General features: G+C 35.1%; 1 pseudogene across 1 annotated transcript; it reads left to right on the top strand.

The window, feature by feature from the left end:
• Positions 1–3,961: 3,961 nt before the first annotated feature.
• On the top strand, positions 3,962–11,452 carry LOC143556531 (transcription factor MYB111-like; annotated as a pseudogene). Its single transcript, XR_013139385.1, has 4 exons — positions 3,962–4,117; positions 4,211–4,340; positions 9,837–10,059; positions 11,033–11,452. The product of XR_013139385.1 is annotated as a transcription factor MYB111-like (transcript).
• Positions 11,453–13,392: the final 1,940 nt, after the last annotated feature.

Genomic DNA, 13,392 nt, shown 5'->3' with positions numbered 1-13,392 from the left:
GGTTTCGTGAGTCTTATCCAGTGTATGCTCCTTACCTCCTCATAACACTCTTCGGATTCCTCATCTTTAATAAATTATCTATCCACTGCCCAATAGAAATTTAATAACTCTTAGCGAGTAATCCCAAATCCAACAATCTAGCAATTGCCCCCAAATTTTTTCCAACAATAAAACAGCCTCCCAACAAATGAAATGTAGTCCCAACATTCTTTTCACACTAGGGATACAACCCTGATGGAACCATCCACCCTTTGGTACCTAAATTAGATATAGGGTATGTTTGGCAAAACTAGCTAATAGCTGTAGCTGGAAGCTGCTAGCTGTTAGGTGTAACTTTTTAGAAATATTTAGGTGTTTGGTAGAGTAGCTGAAGCTTTTAATAAAACTAGCTGGATGCTCGCGCGATGCATTGTTTTAATCCGAAACCTATTCTGACTTGACCACTTTCGACTCAAAACCGTATCAACATGAACCGAACTGAATTAGCCCTTTTTCATCGACTCGCTCCGACCCTAATTTGGTCGTACACATGCCTGGGGCTTGTCTGACTCAACTTGTTGTCGATCCTAACCAATAATCACATAATATGTTAATTTTTTAAAGTTAAAGAAGTATAACAATATGTTACTCAAATTAAAGAGAATAAAATGCTCGTTTTTATGATGCAATTTTTAAAAAAAACTATTAACGTGTTAAAAAGTTATGGTCTTTTAAAAAGTCAGGGGGATGGTTTTGAATATGGGTTAAATATGTAATTATTATATGAATTAACAAAATGTAATGAAAGTTCAAGTACTAAAATTGTAAAATTTGAAACCCTAAAAGCTTGTAGCTTATTTAAACGCTACTATCAGGAGCGTTTCAATTTGGAGTTTTTTCTCCAAACCTAAAAGCTTCAAGCTACTCTAACCAAACGGAACTTTTTATTAAGGGTATGTTTGGCAAAACTAGCTGGTAGCTGTAGCTGGAAGCTGGTGGCTGAAAACTGTAGCTGGTAGCTGTTAGCTGTAGCTTTTTAGAAATATTTAGGTGTTTGGTAGAGTAGTTGGAGCTTTTAAAAGGACTAGCTAGGTGCTCGCGCGGTGCACCGCTTTAGTTCGAAACCTATTCTGACTTGACCCCTTTCAACTCAAAATCGTAACAACATGAATCGAACTAAATTAGCCTTTTTTGCATCGACTCGTTCCGACCCTAATTTGGTCTTACACAGGACCCGAGCTTGACTGACTCGACTTGTTGCCGTTCCTAACCAATAATCACATATATGCTAATTTTTTAAAGGTAACAAAGTATAACAATATGATACTCAAATTAAAGAGAATAAAATGCTCGTTTTTATGATGTAATTTTTTAAAAAAAATATTAACGTATGAAACAGTTATGGTCTTTTACAAATTCATGGGGATGGTTGGTTTTGAATAAGGGTTAAATATATAACTATTATATGAATTAATAAAAGGTGATGAAAGTTCAAGTATCAAAATTGTAAATTTTGAAATACTAAAAGCTTGTAGCTTTTTCTAAATGCTACTAATTGGAACTTTTAGCTTCAAGTTTTTTCTCCTAACCTAAAAGTTTAAAGCTACTCTAACCAAACAAGACTTTTCAATAAATATGAGCTTTTTCTTTAAAGCTTGTAGCTTAAAGCTTCTAAAAGCTCTTTGCCAAACATACCCTAAATATGAGTTTTTTCTTAAAAGCTTGTAACTAAAAGCTCCTAAAAATCCCTAAAAGCTCTTTGCCAAATATACCCATAGTCTAAGTCTGATCTATAACTCTATAAGCACGATCCAGGCTAAAGTATTTATTTACTTTGGGATCGATAAACCTATATATTCCACCAAGTAACCATGTCACCAACCGAGAGCAAAGATTGATTAATGAACCTAAGAAACATCGCTAACCTTAAAATCATCTTTGCTATCCAAGAGCCAAGCATGTCGACATCACCATATAACCTCCACACCCCAAAAATCGGCCTCCTCCATTCCTACAAACCATTATCTTGTTGTTTTCGATCACATACACAACAATCCTTATCATGATCATGCATGTATCACATTAAGAATCGACCTCCTAAATATATTTTTATGTATAACAGGCTAAGTATTAGTCACTAGAGTTATCAGAATCTAGCTCTAATCGACTATTGTCATTTTAACTATTATGGATCGATTGGTTATTATTAATTTATGTTTCTCGTTTATTACTAATAGCAACCGTAATCGAACAACCAAACACGCCCGATTGAATACGATTATGGTTTGAGTTAGTTTTACTCTTCTTTTGAATTGTTTATCTAGTTAGGTTAGTTTATTATTTGATTATTTGTGTTATAAGCAAAGAAAAATACGTTGTTTTAATTTTACCATTGTAGTTTTTTTTAAAAAAATTTGGTTTTGTGTTTTTTTTTCTATGATACTCGAAACTCGATTAGCCCAACCCAAAAAAACTCGAACCCGAAAAACCCGTGAGAGATTTAGGTTGGGTTTCCGGTCAAAATTTAAAACTTTGAAACTGAAAAACCGGAAGAACACCCCTACTGACAATGCATCACGGACAAGAACTATTAAGGAGAAAGAAATAATTTCAAATCATTTTATTTATAGAGTATCCCACAGTTATTACTTTCCTAATAAGAACCACCTTCAACTAAATATTGAGAGATCCGTCTGTCGGTGTCTTTTTTTTCAACTGATACCAGTGTAGTGTAAGATTTGATAGGCTAAACCTTTTGTCCATATTTAGAATTTAGGATTTCGATTTTGAAGTTAACGTACGTGTCTACAAAGGACCTTTTCATTATAGTCGTATTTTTCTCTTTATGTTATGTTAATTTTGTAATTATGTGAAAATATGCTTTAAGTGGGGTAGATGCATGCCAAAATTAAATTGACAGTTGACACTCAATTATGGAGCAAGATGGTCCAGGTAGATCACGATATTTTAACTTTTGACTGCTCAAACAAAACAAGAAAATAATGCATTTTTTTTTGGTAACTTTTAGTATGTTTTATGATACGATGCTAATATTATTCATGCTTGACGTAGTACGTTCTTGATTATGATACAAAATATTTCTCTTTGCAAGTAAAGCAATTCATTAAATTTATATATTATGATATTATCCTGTTTCCTTATTATTTTTGTAGTTATTTATCTTTTCATGTTTATATGCATTTGTACGTTTTCCAATATATTGTAATATTTACTTCGAGAAATAATAATATTAGAAAATCGTTCCAAAAGTTCATAGTTCTTTTTTTGAGCATAACACACTCTATGAGTCGGTGTGGATAGGATACTAACAATCTCGAATCGATCTCTATCAGTTTGGTGTTTTCATTGAGAGATAAACTGATCAACTAATTACTTTCCTTGTAAAAAAAGTCTGTTTGTATTATAATCAAGAAGTGAAGATGATCGTATCATTCTACATGTCCTACTCGTTTTAAGGAAATATTATGTTAATTACACATGGTCTCATTCACTCATTGGACCCATTACAAATAATAATAACGAAGAATTGAATATTGAGCTGTTAATTTCAGCACTAGTCTAATAGATAAAACCCTAAAAAAAAGTTGGAAGAAATTACAAAAACACTCTCCTTGGATTAGGGGTTTAAAGATCAGCTACATTAGTTAGAAATTAAAAGCCGGTGGAGAGTGAAAACGTGGGAGATGGATGCCCCGTCACCAGCTCTAGATACGTAAGAAGTCACGACAAACTTGGTCCTCACATGTACAAACGTTAACCGTGGCGACCTATAACACCGCAAACATACACACACACTCACTCACTTGTTACATCATTTACTTTTCCTTTTCATTTATTATATACTTACAAATTACAATCAAACAAAATAATAATAATTCATTCAATTACTTAAAGTACCTTTGTCTATAAATATCAAACACCCCCCCCCCCCATACCATATCGTACGTAACATTGTGTAACACCATATAACATTTTGCTTCAAATATGGGACGCGCCCCGTGTTGTGAGAAAGTTGGGTTGAAGAGAGGAAGGTGGACAGCTGAAGAAGACGCGATACTGAACGATTACATCCGGGTTCATGGTCAAGGCTCGTGGAAATCTTTACCAAAAAATGCCGGTACGTTTATACATTTATGTGAATTGAATGTGTAATTACACCATCATTTTGTATTTAACATGTAGTTATACGTAATATTTATGTATTTTTTAGGATTGTTGAGATGCGGAAAGAGTTGTAGACTGAGATGGATTAACTACTTGAGATCGGATTTAAAAAGAGGTAATATATCTAAGGAGGAGGAGCAGATCATAGCCTATCTACATGCATCTTTAGGTAACAGGTTAGTACTAATTTATCTCTTAATTACTTAACATTTTATTTCAATTCCACAAGGGTTCCATTCTGGGTTTGGATCGTCACACAAAGTCAGTTTTGTACTAGTGTTTCGTGTGTTAAGTGTCTTGAAATTGTTGAAGAATCGTAACCTAACCTGACCCTCAATGGCGGATCGACTACCCAGTAATTTTTCTACGGGTTGGTTTGTTGGTGCTCGTGTCTTTAAGCTCGACATCTGACAGGTGTTATAAATAATGATGTTGCAATAGTAAAACTAATCTTGATGTAATCATTACCAACAAAAGGTAAACAATACGCTCTTCAATAAACGTTTATAAAGAACAAGTGTAGTTCTTAATCGAATTTATTTAACACTATTTTTTTCACTATGTTTTTCAAATGCAATAGTAAATCTGTGGTCAATTGTATACAAAACTATAGCATGCATTACATATATAAATAAAAAAATTAAACTATAGCATGCATTACATATATAAATAAAAAAATTTATTTATTTTTCCATTGAAAAATAAATAATATACGTGGTAAGTAAATCTCTAGTCAATGGAAAATTACAGTTTTCATTGACCCCACGGCCTATATATAGGGCGGATCCACATAGAATCAATCGGAGTTCCGAAACACTAATATTTTTTAAAGATTACTCAGAGACGGCATATTAAATTTTGTAAATACCCCATAAATATAAATACTTGGAATCTATATTGTTAAGGCTGAAGTAGTGTAGTGGAAAGTCTCTTGATTTTCCTTTGAGAAGTTGCAGTTTCAAGCCTCACCATAATTTGTTTTGTTGTTTTTTTATATCCTAGTCAATATTAGTTATTTAGTTAAGGTATTTGTGTTTTTCGTTAGTTTATCTCATATTGTCATTATCACCATGCAACATATATAATGGTAACATGAGTTTTGCATATTCTTTTATTATTTATCTTGTCTATGTATATTATAATTAATAATTTATTTGTGTTAGAGTTAGTTTTTCATGTTTGGTAATGTATGTAAGACCACATATATAGCTTACGTTTATGTTTTTCGGGTATAATAAAATCGAATTAAAAGTCTATGTTCTATCTAATTTTTAATCTAGATTCTTTCTACTTTCCCGTTTCCAATGACACCATATTTCTGTGTTTTATTATGTCATCGCCTCGACGAGATCCGAATAACGTCCGACCCGGAAATTTTGTAAACTAAAAATTTGGGACCCCATTAATAAAAAAATCCATTATGGTCACACTTTAAGGATTCTGAGTATACTCTTGTATGTCGGTCCGACTAAATACACATAGGGTTACTGATTACACCATGGTTCAGTTAGTTGTACGTATACAATATACTTTACAACAATATAATAATAAATATGTATTCTTGTCATATACATAGGTCAAATCACATCAATATCAGTTGTATACATAAGTCGTTATTCTTATTGTCTTGTACTTGTCTCTTTCAGTAACTTTATTACATTTTGTCAAACATCGTGACATTTAGGTTGCATTTATTATGGTCACAACAAAACGTCATGGAGTCCTGGTTTCATGATGACTAAGTATCACCGAAACCTAATTTATTTCAATGCACAAAGTCACCGAGTATTATATGACTTTAAAAACAAAATTATAATACTTAAAAAAAGTTACTAAGTTAGCAAAATGAGTCTTGCGAGGTAAAAAACATCTAATAATACGGTCGGTAGCATAACCCGCTGACCCAATAGAAGCTAAACGGTTTGCGTAGACTGTTCTTGATACGATGATATATGTCTAATTCGGAAAACATTGTACCTAAGTTATTTCTCATGCTCGTCATTAGTCTTTCATTTTGAAGTATAATTATTTCTTCAAACCATTATTCCATTCAGTTTCAAAATATGAAAATATACATAAAAACATCTTTAAGTAATTGTTTTCCTTGGAGTTTTCCATGTCCAACCTAACCATGTACCAAAATACTATAAATTCAAAACATTTTGCACTAATTTATTTTAACGTTATAAAATATCAAAGTAAGTTTAATCATTATCTGGATTATTGGATTTTAATAACTTAAACTATCATATATTGGACGTTGTCACTCTCAATTAACGAGTTGACCACCACCACTATATAAATAGTATTGCCTTTCCGATGCTTCGATTTTGGTTTGCGACTGAAAGCTGCAAATGACTGGTTCCGTTTCTAAAATCAGAGACTTCCAATAGCCTTTGATAATCATCGTCATGAGCATCCAGGGCCGAATTTCCGCAAGAGCTTGTGCGAATTTGTCACCAATAGTGGTACCAATTGACGAAAGTTGTGGCGATGGTGGCCATGACTTCTCGTGTGGTGCTACATAATTTGTGGTGATTTCTTTGTAGCATCGATATTAAAGGATGAAGAAAACATCGAATGGCTGGTGCACGTGAGCATATATACTTTTGAATACACAATAATCACTGGGGCAAAATGGTTAAGAAATGTTACTCTAGCAAATATACAAACTAGTGTAAAAACAAATAGAAAGAACTCAATTCTAACCCGTCAAACCAGCCACTCCAACTAACCATCTGATCTTGTGGTTTGGTTTCTCATTTTTTAATCCTTATAGAGAGAGTGATTCATCTGTATCCCAATTTATTTAAAAAAAAAAATTCTTAAAATAGTCAATTTGGACAAAACATTTCTAAATTTATCTATCGTTTTGAAAAAATTCCCAAAATGATATTATTCCGTCGGATCCCACATAAACAATAACTGATATGACGGATTAATGTAACCTATCAAAAGTCACCACATGTTAAGTTTTTTCGGGTGGGTCTGACATTTTGGGCGAGTCTCCGACGAATGCGTGAAGGAGCTAACGAAAAATTAAACCATCGTGTCCAACGGTTTAAACTCTATTACCGTCGAATCCGTCTGATTGAACTTCCATTGAATTTCTCGGAATTGAACTTAAGGGTTCGTAGCTTTCTTGCGCGGATTTCTCAACAATAAAAGTAATTCATGGAAAACAAACACTATCGTTGTGTACTCATAAAACTAGGCGATTTAAATTATGGATTTGCTAGATTATGTGGAGTAATAAAAAAGATGGAGATGGAGGTTGGTTAAGGATGTTTAGAGTTTAAGATGTAGAAGATTAACTATTACATTGGAAGATAAAGTACCACATTGGAAGACGAAACAAGTTTTGCCGGGCGACGGATTATCTTCGTGTTTCGTCGAAATACCAAACATCAAGACACATGATGAGATTTTAGAGGCCCATCTAATTCGTCGGCTCAGCTCTTGTTTACGTCGGATCCAACAGGAAAATATGACCATTTTAGGAATTTTTTTCGAAAGCATTGCCCTATTTAGAGATACTTGGGTCAAAATTGACTATTTTAGGCACTTTCCCATTTATTTTCACCCTTCTGTCGTTCATGTAAGTGTCGGAACCCCACCGTTCAATTAAATATACATAAAATAAAATTAAAACTTATACAAGATATACAAATAAAATTAAAAATTAATGGAAAGATCATTAAAACATTAAATAAAATACTAAATTCATCAAATAATATTAAACATCAATATTAGAAGAATTGGTGTCATAATCGTCATGTTTAACCGGAACCTCTGTCAGTTGGATAATTTTTTAGGATGTCCTACATCACCAAATCCATTTCTATGGTGGTTCGTTGTGTACTCACGAAGGGCCACGACAAATGTGTTCATCTTTGCTTGTTTGTCACGTGCACGGTTGAAGAGTTGATCATGGGCGAATCTTCATTGGGGCCAAGGGTGGCCCCGGCCCCCATTTTTTTTGCCCAATAGTGTAAATTTACCCGTTTTTGTCCGAAAATTTTATACGTAGTCTAAGTTTAGCCTTTTTTGGCCGAAAATTTGAGTCCGCCCCCCACTCGTTTGTGAAACTTTTTATACATTTTGAGCTCGCCCCCCTGGTGCCTCAGTCCAAGCTTCGCCACTGAAGTTGATTGAACTGGTAACCTTGAATTTAAAATCACTCCATTTGGAATTGATTTGGTGTATCGTGCGCTTGGATTCACCAAGATTTGTTGGAATGTAGCTAACAATGAACGCCAAAATTTGTACTTTTCGACCATGTTATTTTCTGACTCATTCATCCATGTAAGTCGTTGCCAAGGCTGCCTTTTCATCATCGGTTCACGCTATTTGTGGTACTCTATATTTGCACTACTTATTTTGTAACAAAATTGTTAGATACATGATTGTAAGAGAGATGTGGAGGCTTTGTGTAAAAAGTATTTTGAGTTGTGTATACCAGGGGAAATGAAATATAGTTATTAATTTATTTTAAAAGAATATTGAAATGTTTAACAATGGCGTATTACCATTGCTTTGGGTGGGATGTTCAACTTCTCCACTTGATCCGGTATTTTTTACGGTACCACAACTAGGGATGAGATATTGAGATCGGTACCATACGGTACCGAAAATCCCGATCACGAAAATCACAAATTTTTGGTATCGGTACCGAATTATTCGGATCGATACTGGTATTGAAGATTAAATTCAGGAAATACCGGTAGCGTATCGATATCGAAACTCAAAACGTTGGTACCGAATCGATACCAGACGGTACCAAATCGATACCAATTTCGATATTGATACCGAATTGACTCATCCCTAACCACGACTATCAGGCTGTGTTCCCGCCGACGGCCCGACCCCAGCTCCACCTACCCCCATTTCATTCACGCTTATAGACAAATAAGGTGGTTATATTCAATCGAATCTAACCGTAAAATATCAACATCATAGACGTCATATAGTTAATAAAGTTGATGTGCCTAAAATTAGTATAAAAGTAAGACTTTATGCCTAATATTGGGGCCATGCATTTTAATGCCATTTATTACATTATTTAAGCCCTGTGTGTTGAAAATGACACCTGAACTATTACTATCATATTAAAATTAAGTGTGTTATTATTTTTATTTTATACTAATTAACTAGTAGTAAACTTCGCATTTACCACCACGTTTCGGTTGCGAATACCCTTTGTGATTGAGTGTATTAGGGTTTGAATCATACATGTAGCCTAGAGTTTTATCGGAATCTCCTAGCTCCGGGGGGGGGGGGGGGGTATTACGGTTCGACTTCAACGTATATACATGCCACTAATATGGGAGAACATCACTATTCTAGGATTTGAAGTCGGGTAAGGTAGGTTGCATGTAGGTGGTAAGCCTTTCAGCAACCAGTTGCACTAAAGCCGTAAAAAAAACCTAAAATTAGAATGAACGTCCGATTAGTTTTCAAGTTTTAAAAAAATATATAGATCGTTCAAAATTGGTCCAGTTTACAAGTGAGTCAAGCTTGGGCAAGGTTGGCTCACCTGTATGGAATTTTAATCTCAAGCTCCGCACTAGCTCAAATCATAGACAACATTATACTAAACTGAGTTTAAAGATTACAAAAAGTTTGAACTATATATATTTTTGTATAGACTATCAACCAATTGTCTTTGTCAGGTGGTCTAAAATAGCTGCCCACTTACCCGGGCGAACAGACAACGAAGTCAAAAACTACTGGAACTCGCACCTCAGTCGAAAAATTCTCCCATCAAGACGACCATCAAACACATCACCCATAGCCGTCATACCAACAGTCAACAAACGCAAAGGCAGAACTAGCCGGTCCAACATGAAGATTAACAAAACTTATAGATCATCAACTATTACTAACCCTAAGGTGGTGAAGAGGTAGGTCCCAGCAGGGCCCAGTGGGACCCGCAAGACTCACCTTGAAGAGGGACGTCTGCGCAAAGACCAACTGGTTCCGCAGGACCCACCATGCTCAGAGAGATGAAGACCTTACGCGCAGTATGCCAGCTGTTCCCGCAGGAAAAGCCTCCCAATGGTGAAGTACCCCGCCTGTTCCCGCAGCTGCGGATACAAGCCATCAGGGAAGGTTACCCCGCACTAATAGCAAGGCTACACGCACAAGGCACTAACTCTCAATAATTCAGTAATGTCACCTGAAGAAGGAATGAGCAAGGCGGGAATACTCCCGCTCAAATGAGCCAGTCCGTACGCTTCTGGAGGATCTTTTGTACTATACCTGCCAAGGTATGGACAAAATAGACAAGATCTGACCAAAGCAGCCCATGAACCAATCACAGGGTGACAGCTCACTGACAACAGTACGACGAGGAGCACGCTCTAGTACAAAATGTCACTATCAGCCGCTGCCTACTCACCAACCCTTGTCGTGGCACGTACATAGCCTGCAGTTGGTGGAAAAGGAATAGTGCACAGCCGACCATGTCACTATCAGCCGCTGCCTACCCACCAACCACCAGCATGGCACGTGCATAGCCCACAGTTGGTAGAATAGGAATATTATACAGCTGGCTGTACCTGCTTGGAAACCTACCTTCGGCTATAAATACTCCAACACCTTGGAACGGTATCACATACTATCTTATACCATCACATATCTTATCTGCTCTAGCTATTTCTCTTAATATACATTTATATTCAGAGCGATCTAGTCTGATTCTCACGCCGGAGGGTGGTCACAAGGAGGTACCCCCCCTTCTCAGTGACGAGCTCACGGTGTATGTTTTGCAGGTCATCAGAAGAATAACCATCTTTGCCGGACCTAACCCTCGTGGGAAACATCTACTTAACCCTAAGATTATCCGTAATCTGCTTGGGTCACTTAGTGTTTCTTCATTGCATCATATGATCAACAACCCACAACACAACAAACCAATGTAAATGTAAATTCATGTTCCACTAGTTATGAAGATGAAATGCTTAGCTTTATTGAAATTATGGACCCAGAAATGTTAACCATGGCTAAGGATGGTGGCTCAATGGATCATGTGGCAAATGAGTGTGTGGTGAGTGTGATTAATGAAGGGAAAGATGCCATGAAATGTGTTAGTGAGCCGGTGGAGATTGGTGGTTCAAGTGTGTCGACTACGGGTTCGTTTGATGTATTGAATTGGGATTTTGATGTTGAAGATGGTGTATTTGGGTTAGGTGGTGAAGATGATGACACTATTCTGTCATGGCCATGGGAGAACAGTACAATAGATGATAACAATTTAATAGGGTAAGATGCATGGTTTATGTCTTAGTTAAATCACTTATTTATCGTTTAGGTTACTAATCACTTGATTATAGATTTATAAGATGAAATAACCTATGAGATGACATAATGAACACACTATGTATTTCTTTTCGTTCTTTTGAACTTTTAACCGAAGCATCTTATAGTTTACGTTTTCTTATCACATGCACGAATTCATTATCGATCAACGAGTCATAGTTTGCTATATATTATTTGTTGACTTTCGTGGTTGTTTGCTTTTGATGTTACACTTATGAAAGTTTTTTTGTGCTAAAGTTTCATCTTATAATTGTTGTCATGTTGTTTATATATCATGTGTTATGATGTTAGGGACGGACCTAGCGTCACCATACGTGGATCGGTCGTACCATGTGATATCTTATTTTTGTTGTGTGTGTGTGTGAAAATCCTACCTATGCCCATGAAATTGTAACATCGCCCCCCTATAATTTCGAGAACAACCCTTATATATTAAAAATCATATGATAGTTATCTCACAAAATTTACTATTTATGAAATAAACCAATTCTTTTTTCATAAGTGTGCAAAGCATCTTGAGTTAGTTACAATTTAATTCATTTTGAAGTTTGATTTTAATTTGTCATATTCTATTCTTTGTAAACGTTATTTAACATTTTGACCTATTTTATTATTTCTATAATTAATATTAGACTAATTTTATTTTTGTAAATAGTATGTTTCTTAAATTTCAAATATACCATTGCGACATGGTCAAATATTTACGTTTTGGTATAAATTTTGTTCGAAACCGATCTGGGTCAAATTATATATATTTACAACATTTTATTTTTCACTTCGTAACGTTACTCTAAATTTCAAATGCAAACGCCAATGTTTCTACATACGTCTCAATATTAGTTAATTTTATTCAATGGCGGATTACTCCACTCACACAACGTGCGACCAAAACAGATGGTTAAATATAGTATGATATACATATATATAGGTATTGGATCATTTCAGAAGTTTTTTTACAGCGAGAAGTGCGAGAAGTGAATGTGTAACTCCAATAATCCCTAATTTCACTCTCTTTCTTATGTGTAGGTGCGTTGTGTAGGTGCATATGTATGTGTGTAGGTACGTATGTTTGTATATGCGTATGTATCTTTGTATGTGTGTAGGTACATAGGTTTGAATGTGGCTCGGTACATTTATATGTTTGTAGGTTGGTTTGAATGTGTAATTAAGACATAAATACAACAAACCTACGTATATGTATGTAACATCATATGAAAGGGAGTGAAATTAGAGATTAATGGAGTTATACATTCACTTCTTGCACTTCTTGCTGTAATATTACTTCTCGCAAGATCCATACCCTACATATACATACATTATACATATATATATATATAAAATGTTTTTTCACAACTTGATTTTGTATAGACACATCCTTGTTTTTTATCTACGCGTCGATATGAATTTTATTAATACCAAATATGTCATAAAGCGCAAACAAACTTTAGTAACTTTATGTTTTGTCAACATCTCATTGCGCCGCAGGTTAGCATGTATCAACGCTTCCACCGCAACGGTTATGCCGTTTACTAGTTTTTATAAATTACAAAACAAATTTAATTTTTAAATGAATTTAAATATTTATAACAAATACAAAACCAAAACAGGGTATTAGTATCCAGACATACATGGACACATAACCAATTGCAATGCCCGGTTATACCTGAACCTGATCATACCCCATCCATGTACATAGGGTTGAGTTTTTCTCCTCAGTACTCTACCCGAACCCTGCTCAATTTCTCTTAGTACCCGATTATACCTGAACCCGGTTCCATATCCGAAACTGAATATTGGAAAAAATCCGATTTATGCACCTCTAGGACTTGAGAATGATGGGCTGCGTGTTAACTCTTTAGGTGAGAAAAATATCAACTGTGAGGTGATGGACTCTTTGGTGTATCGTCA

The sequence above is a fragment of the Bidens hawaiensis genome, unplaced genomic scaffold (assembly GCF_021521415.1).
Source record: "Bidens hawaiensis isolate Kalapana, Puna unplaced genomic scaffold, B.hawaiensis_p1.1 tig00018610_1, whole genome shotgun sequence".
In the NCBI taxonomy this organism is placed as follows: Eukaryota; Viridiplantae; Streptophyta; class Magnoliopsida; order Asterales; family Asteraceae; genus Bidens; species Bidens hawaiensis.
This window is presented reverse-complemented; position numbering and strand designations above follow the sequence as displayed.